The sequence below is a fragment of the Lemur catta genome, chromosome 1, assembly GCF_020740605.2.
Source record: "Lemur catta isolate mLemCat1 chromosome 1, mLemCat1.pri, whole genome shotgun sequence".
NCBI classification, from domain to species: Eukaryota; Metazoa; Chordata; class Mammalia; order Primates; family Lemuridae; genus Lemur; species Lemur catta.
The window spans coordinates 141,131,786-141,140,324 of NC_059128.1; the positions used below are offsets into that span (position 1 = coordinate 141,131,786).

Sequence of the window (8,539 nt, forward strand, 5' to 3'; positions counted from 1 at the left end):
TAATAAGCTAAACAGAGATTCAAATTCATGTGGGATGCACTAATGTAAAACAATGAGTTTTCAGTCATTTTGTATCTTAAAAAAAAAAAAATTCATCATTTCTATGACTCCAGAAGAGAAAGAACTGCTATCAGCTTTTGAGAAATGTCAAAAAATACACTCAACACATATTTGTGTTTCATGTTTATGCAATATCTTTTGTGGATGTAGTAAAATATTTTGCTATTGAGCATTTTAAGTTAAATGTCAATTCAAACTTCCATTGCAATAGAGGTATATTTCCTAGACTTTTAGCTCAGTAGTCTTTTTAGACTGGAAGACTAATAGTCATTAATTCATTTATTCAACAACTAAATATCTACCTATTATTTGTTTACTCTCTACCATGTATTTTTCTAAGTCTGGCTGATTTCAAAGTGGACACTGTTCTTACTGTTAGGGAGTTTACAGTATGGGGAATAAGCAGGACACCTCAGTGCCTTTTGTACACAAATATATCCTACAAGGTGTAAAAATTAAAACACAATCATAAAATCATATAATGGAGGCTTTAACAGTCATCTCTTTGAACCTTCCAGTGGGAGAAAAATTATTGATCTTCGAATTTTCCTTTGCAAATGCTAATTACGTTTCTACTTAAATATATTAACAGGTAGCCTGCTAATTTGCAGCTGACCTATTTGTTTCTAATTCAGTTCTCCTAGTTAGAAGATACTTTGCTATGTTATATAGTTATAGCAGATTTGTTTGCCTGCATAGCCATTCTGCTCTAATTTCACAGGAATAGACACTTAACTGATACATGGTCATTCAGCTCAAGACTACATTTCTCAGTCAGCAAGGTTGGCCACGTGACTATGTTCTAGGCAAGTGGATGGACAATAAGTGAAGTGCACCAGGTCCATGTCTTGCCATTAAAACAAGTGAGTGTGCAGTGTCCTGTACCATTTTTCCTTACTGCTGGCTAGAGCTGCCTGGAACTGAAGGAACTATTTGACTCTGGGATTGAAGCCATGTATTCAAAGTGGCCGGGCTGCTCCTTCAGTCTAGAAGCCTTTACTTAGTGCTGGTAGAGAAATAAACTTCTATTTTGTTCCTTCTACTTTGTTTTATGTTGCTTTTGTTACAGCAATTTAGCTGGTAGCCCAACTAATGCTACAGTCACCTTGTAATAGCCACAAAGAGACTTACTACCTTTCACTGCACAGCCTTTTAAATATTTTATGAGCTATAAAATCTATTTATTTAAAGCATTTAACAAGTATTTATTGGGTGCTCACTACAGCAAGGCTCCACACTAGAAAACAGGCACACAATAATGGAGAATTTTGTCCCTGTTGTCCAAGTGTGTAGAGCCTTTAGAATGTGTGAATATGAATGGAGTTTGAGGTTTGTGTGAGAAGTTCAGGTTGGGCCAATGTGTTTGGGGAGGTAGAGGCAGCTATATATGAACAAAAAGCTCTGATTGAATATAATAAGCATAAAGATAGAGGAATCTGAGAGTGCTATAGAAAGTCAGACATCCAGATCCTTTTGTAGTTCATAAGCATGTGTGAGATCTGCCTTCCTCAAACCTTGTTATGACGTGGGCACATTATCCACCTGATGTGGAAAATAGAAAAGAGAATCAGATATCCAGCCCTTAACCTACACAGTAGAATCAGCCTGAGAATTTTCCAGATGACACTTTTCTAGATCCATCTATTGTAGCGCATACGCAACTGCTTCCTGTTTTTCGATCAATAGAGTCGTGGATGCTGCAAGTGCAGGATTCTTATGTTCCTTGTGGGTTCTTTGTAGCTACTTGAAGCAAATGTTACCCTTTTGCTTTTTCTCAAGTAACGGAATATAGAGATTAAATATTTGCTTCCTGACAAACACCTGGATATCTGCCCCTTCGGAAGAGGAAATACTATAAGTGGGGACCTGCAGGAATAATATGATGTCGTGGGGATCCTGGAATGTCTACAGATGGCAAGACATCGCTTTCCATTAAGTATTGTTTTTGTATTCCTCCAGGGAGTGGTAAAATATGTAGGCTTTATAGTCACAAAAAATTGGGTTCAAATCTGGACTGTTTGGCTGTGTGTATTTGACATGTCTCAATCTTTTAAAGCCTGGTTTCCTCCTTTGAAAAAGAGGCTGCAGTGATGGCTTAGTTTGGGTCCCCCAGGAAGCAGATGCCAGTTGGAATCTGGAAGTGGAAGGGAGGCATTGGTGGAGACATTCATAAAGGACAAAGGACAGACACAGAGGAAGTGTGTGGGGAAGGCCTGCAGACTATGACGCAGCCCTGATACACGTGGGGGCAGAGGGAAGCCTTGGACTGCAGTGCAACTTGGGAAAAGTCCCAGCCATGCCAGCGAGCACCCCTCAGTGCTGGGCAGGAAAGGGCTAGACTCCAGTCCCCCTGGCATAGTCATTGGCCACAGGGCTGCTTAGAGGCAGCCTGCCCTCAGTGCGACCATCAAAGCTATCGGCTCACTAGCTCCCTGCAGCAGGTTTTCTCCTGAAGCAAGAGCTGAATGGCACACTCCCAAAGCTTCTACCCATGAGGGTTCAATTAATGCTGTAATATATGTAAAGTTCTAGGACATTTTCAGACACAAAGTTTGAATGCCTTTTCTCTAGAATTCTTATTCTATTATACTCAAGTAGTAAATAGGAGTTAACTGACTGCTATGGGGAGGGACAGTACTACAGAAGCACGAGGCCTAGTCCCTGGCCTCAAGAAGCGTGTAGCTTAGACAATGAAAAGTGAAATGTACACTTAAAAGTTTTAAGATTAGCACTTATTGGCAAAAATATGTAATTTTGGAAATGATGGTGAGGGAAACATGTACAGATAATAGGGAGGTAAGAAATGATGAAAACACAGTAGGCTCATATAAGGAAATTAAAAATTATGAGATAAGTTGGGCAATTATGAATAGACCAGGACTTTTGCCAACAGTGGAGTCATTCTTTCCCCACTATAAACACAGACAAATGATGGATAAATTATGACCATGATGATTTTAAATATACAGCCAAGAAATAAGAAAAGGCAACAATAAGAACAAAGAGAGTACTCAAATACAATGTAATAAGCATGATTTGATGCTTTGGTGGTCTAATTGTAAATAGGATTTAGGTGCAAGTTGAAGGGGCTGGTGGCTGGGATATTATCCTTAAGGTCTTAGGAGATAAAGCTGTAACCAAGCACTTCACAAAACATTATACATTTGACGTGGCCATGAAAGCAAGCTAGAAAATACTTTCCATTAGTCCAGAGGAGCAGTAACAAACAATACTTGCTATGTGCCTTGGGGTTGTGAAAAAAACAAAGATGAATAAATAATTTTACAAATTGACTCCCATGTGAACTACAACCCCAAGCCAACACCACAACCAGGTATGTAGGCTGCAATTACAATACCCTCATGATATTTACATTGTCATGGAAATCCCAGGTCCAACAGTTGATATATCAAGTTTGAAACAACGTCATGTGTAAAGCCCCATCAGGAATAAACCAAAATCATTCTGAAGAACTACATTAATAACTCAGAGCATGAAGAACTCCCAAGTACACAAAAAATTAGTGCCAATGGAAGATAAGCTTATAATAAAATTATAACCAATGCAGACAAACAACCTATAGGAAGGGGAGTGAATAGGCATAATCAACGAGAGATTTTGAACCCAAAGATCTGGCAATAATAGAACATCTGAAAGAGAATTAAAAAGTTTAGATTTATTAGAGAGCCCTAAAATGGGATAGAAATACTAAGGAAAGAATGAGAAATAAGATAAAGTCATATGTAAAAAAGCACCAAAGAAGGAAATGAAAGCAGTCACTGAAGTTTTAAAATGAATGGATTACTTAACAAAAAGATAGACATAGCTGAAGAAAACGTTAGTGAACTTGGTGACAGAATAAGCAACTCAATGAGAATAAGCATAGAAATAGTAAGGAATGGAAAACATACAAACATGCTTAAGAAATTAAGAAACAGGCAAGATAGACTAAGAAAGCTGTTTGTTCTGATAAACAGAAAGAGTACAGTTAACATTCAAAGGGATGAGATTTTTTTTCCACAGTTGAATGCAGCAAAAATATTTTCTTCAATTCAACATGAAAATGTAGACTTTCTTACAGAAATGCACTCAAACATTAGAAAAACCATATGATGTAATTCACCACATTAACAGGTCAAATGGGAAATATCTGATCATGTTAACAGATACAGAAAGATCATCTGATAAAATTCATAATCAATTCATGCAAATCAGACTCATAGTACAATAGAATAAAAGGGAACTGCCTTACCCTGATAGAATATATCTATCAAAATCACCCTTCATTGTGAAACAATAGAAGTCATCAGAACAAATGAATACTGAAATGAGGCAAAGATTATTCCTATCAGTACATTTATTCAACACTGAAGGTTTCAGACGGAACAATTAAAGAAAAAAGTGAAGGGTGTAAAAGGCTGAAGGATTTTAAAGGAAGACTCTGAACTGTTATTCACAGAGGATTGTCCAGATAGGAAATTCGAAAGAATATGTGTAAAACAGAGAAGACGTAATAAGGGTTCCATAAGCTTGCTGGGTAAAGATCAGCTTATGCAAATCAGTAATGTACCAAACATCAGCACAAGCAATTTAAAGATGGAATTTAAGGACTCTCCTTCCCAACTGCAACAAAGCTCACAAAGCATACATCTGACCTAAATATTTTAGATGTTTACAAATAACACTCAAAACATTACGTTCAAGGACATAAAGATTCTGTCTCATAAAGATACTGATTTTTTTCAAAATTTATAAATAGGATGCAATACCAATTAAAGAGTCTTACTTTTCTGGAACTTGAAAAACTGATACAAAAATATATGTCAAAGATTGACCCATAAAAAAGGTAAGGCTTATTATGACTTGCCAGACATTTGACTTACTGTAAATCTATGGTAATTAGAACAATTTGGCATTGCTCCAGGAATAAACAAATAGACTAGTGGAATAGAACAGTGGGCTCAGAAATAGATCCAAACACAGAAGGTGACTTGGCATATGGGTGCATTGGACATCAACTTGTTTGCCTTCTCAAAATGACCTTCCCCTTCCTTCTGTCTTAATTAAGTGATTGGCACCCTCACCTCGCCAGTTTGGTTTTTTTTTTTTTAACTGTACGATGGAGCATGGAATATGGCTTCCTGAGCCATTGATGAGGGACTGGAGACTCTCTTCAACTCAGATGTTCAGGGGAGTTAGACCCTTGTGGTGTAAACATAGACCAATAAAACCAACAGAAGAAAGGAAGTAGACAGGCAGATAGACTTCTCCTCCCTCTCTCCTGTAGACAAGGGGTGAGAACACTTAACATGAGATCTACTCTTACATATGTGGTAATGTTTTTAAATTCAACTTCTAATTGTTCATGCTGGTATATAAAATGCAATTGTTCTGTGTATACTGACCTTGAATTCTGTAACCTTTTAAACCCTAATTAGCTCTGCTATTATTTTTCTAGGTTACATAAGATTTTCTACATAGATGATCATATGTCTATTGGAAAAAACAAGTTTACTTGTTCCTTTCCAATCTAAATGCCTTTTATTTCTTTTTGCCTTATGGCACATACTAGAAACTTACTAAAGTGTTGAATAGAGGTGGTAGGAGTAGACATTGTCTCCTTGCTCTAGGAGGAAAGCATTCAGTCTTCGGACATTAAGTATGTTTTTAGCTGCAGGTTTCTTGTGGATGTCTTTTATCAGGCTAAGAAAGTTCCCTTTTATTCCTAGTTTATGGAGAAGTTTTATTAGGAATTAATGTTGGATTTTATCAGATGGTTATACTACTTCTTTTGAAACTCTCATATGCTTTTCCTTTTTTAATTTCTTACTATGGTTATACTGATGTTTTAGTCTTAAACCTTGTACTTCTAGAAGAAACTACACTTATGTACTTTTTTGTATACTGTTGGGCTTTACTTGTTAAATTTTTGTTAAGAATTTTTCTATGTTCATAGATAGATAGATGTTTCTACCTATGTTCATGAGGGATACTGGCCTGTACTTTGTTTTTTCTTATAATGTCTTTGTCTCATTTTGGATTCAGAGCCATATAGACATCATAAAATGTGTTGAGAAATATTACTTCCTCTTCAATTTTCTCAAAGAATTTGTGTGAAATTGGTATTTCTTCCTAAAATGTTCGTCAGAAGTTACCATTGATGTCCTCTACGCCTAGAGTTTTTGCTGTGGGAAGGGTTTTAAAAACAAATTCAATTTCATTAAAAGAAGAAGGGCTTCAGCGAGTAGTTCATATGTTTGAAAGAATTTGTTCACCCAAATTGTAGAATTTATTGCCATAAAGGTATTCATAATATTTATCATTCTCTTAATCTCTGTAGAAGCTTTTGTTGTGTCAGTTAATTCTTGATATTAATAATTTGTATTTTCTCCTTTATTGTCTTGATTTATCTGGCAAAAGTTTCAATTTTTTACCTTTCCAAAGAACCAGATTTTTGTTTTATTTTTTCCATAGTTTTCTATTTTTCCGTTTCATTGATTTATCCTCTGATTTTCATTATTTTCATTCTTGCAAGCATTTTGGAGTTAATTTGTTCTTTATTTTTTCTAAGCTGGAAAGTGACCTTGACTCCTTGTTTTGGGATCCTTTTTTTTTTTTTTTTTTTGTATATAGGCCTTTGATGTTATAAATTTCCATCTCACTATTTCTGTAGCTGCATCCCAAAAATTTTGTTTTGTCTTTGTTATCATTCAGTTCAAAATACATTCCTTTTAATTTTCTTTTTCATTTCATCTCTGATCTATGTGTTACATAGAAGTGTGTTATTTATTTATATTATTCAGGGATTTTCCAATATTTATTATTTATTTCTAATGTAACTGCACTGTGATCAGCAAACGTTTTTTACTATTTGAATCCTCTTAAGTTTGAGATTTGTGTTACAGTACAGACAACGGTTAGTCATTATAAATTTTTCTTGAGCCCTTGGGGAAAATATGTGTAATGTGATGCTGATGTTGTTAGTTAGAGTCTTCTATGGACATCAGTTAGGTGAAGTTGGTTGATAATGTTGTTCAAGTCTTCTGTATTCTTACTGATTTACTATCTACTCATTCTATTAATTATTGAAAGAGAAGTTCATATTTTATCGTCATTTCTGGGAGAAAAAAACCTTTTTGCTGAATGTAGAATTCTAGGCTCTTCTTTTAGTACTTTAAAAATGTTTTCTACTTTTCTTCTTATTTGCATTGTTTCCAAGGACAATCTGCTATTACATTTTTCTTTTCTTTTTTTATTTAATGAAATGTGTCTATTTTCTCTTGCTGCTTTTAAGTTTTCCTTTTTACCATTGGCTTTTTACCACCACTTTGTGATCTGATTACAAAATACCTTGTTGCAGTTTTCTTCAGGTTTCTAGAGCTTGAGGTTTATTGAGTTTCTGGATCAGATTATAAAAATATATAATTTTATATATATACACACACATGTATATTTTGTCCCTCCTACTCTTCATTTTAAAATAACCTTATGATTTCAAATAGAGTCAGAATTAAAAAATAGTAAAACCATTTTAATATCTTCTTCCCCCAGGTCCCTACCATATAACTTTTTTCCTATGGATTTGAGTGCATGAATATTTTTATACCAACTAAATACATGAGATCATTATTCAGCAACTTTAGAAATCTGACCTGAAAGTTCAGTCTCACATCCCATGAGAGCTGCTTATCAGGCTTTGTTATGGTGTGATTATGATATAATTTAGCCACTAACTACATATTTGAAGCAAAAAAACTACATTTTATAGGATCATTATTACAGGCTTGAGGGGAAAAATGCATAGAGTTATCATCTGGGAATTCGGAATGTTATTTTAAAAAAACAAGTGAGCAATGACAGCATGTTCATTTTCACCTGGAGAAAATATTCCTGAACCTTAGTTTTTACTCATGTGAAAAAAAGTACAGTACATTCCACTGAATCCTTTTGGTCCATCAATCCTAGAGATAATGTAGTAGATTTGGGAGTACTTATTGTTTTAAGGGAAGATGGGTTCAATTAGCTCTCGTTGTTAATGAGGTCATAAAAGAGAAGAAAGACTACAAAACACAGAGGAATGAAATGAGCAATTTTTTTAGGGATTAGGAACCTAAAAAGACTATCACTGAGCCCCTCAGGGCAATTTCATTAAAGGTAAACATGGGAAAGCATTGAGCCCTTTCCCACAAACCATTGCCCGGCATTCTCATTCTCTTCCCTAATCCAATATCCATTCACAAATAAAAACAAAGACTTCAACTAGTAGTATTCAGTAAATTTTCACTTCCTTACCTTTAGAAATCTGTCATGACAATGGAAGACTTTAAAATAATTCAAGTCTGTTGTACAAAGCTGATCTTATACAGGGACCTAGGTATTTACTTGCAGAAATTTTTCTGCTCGTGGATATAGTCTAACCAGCTATGCTTTCCTCCTGATAAACCTGTTCTTAGGATTATTTTATCGTAGATAGGTTAAA

At 35.1% G+C, this 8,539-nt stretch overlaps 1 pseudogene; it reads left to right on the forward strand.

The window, feature by feature from the left end:
- Positions 1-1,527: 1,527 nt before the first annotated feature.
- Positions 1,528-1,608, forward strand: LOC123630972 (annotated as a pseudogene).
- Positions 1,609-8,539: the final 6,931 nt, after the last annotated feature.